A 521-nucleotide genomic window follows, 5' to 3' on the forward strand; every position below is an offset into this window, starting at 1 on the left:
CTCTTCGTTTGTTTGTTAGTGTGTTTGTTTGTTTTGTTTTTAAGGGGGTATGCCTTGTGACCTGAGCATAACAAGAATACAAAACACCAGTATTTCTGAACAAATTATTGATGTATTTGACAACAGATTAGAAAATAAGATGTATATTTTAATTGAATTAGTACAAAGAAAGGTTTTCTAAAGGTGCACTATTTATGCAGGATTGCAGACTGAGGTCAAGGAGAACCCATGCAAAACAGCTATAATCATGAACTCTCAGATGTTGTGGTTGGTTGTACAAGTCTTGCACCAAATAAATCCTATCAGCATTCTAGTGCAGGTAGGGGTTCACAAGCCTCAGCACCTGACTGAAGCCCTGTAGACAGATGATGGTTTCTATGGTAGAAAGAGTGAATTTTCTTTAAGGCTATGGAACCAGGATGGTTCCAAATGCAGGAGTATATAGTCAGGGCAAAGTATATTTGGTGGGTTATTAAATGAATAAATAAGGACAGCATGTTAAGGAGTTACAGGGAAGAAAT

This window comes from Rattus norvegicus, chromosome 13 (genome assembly GCF_021556685.1).
Source record: "Rattus norvegicus strain SHRSP/BbbUtx chromosome 13, alternate assembly SHRSP_T2T, whole genome shotgun sequence".
NCBI lineage: Eukaryota > Metazoa > Chordata > Mammalia > Rodentia > Muridae > Rattus > Rattus norvegicus.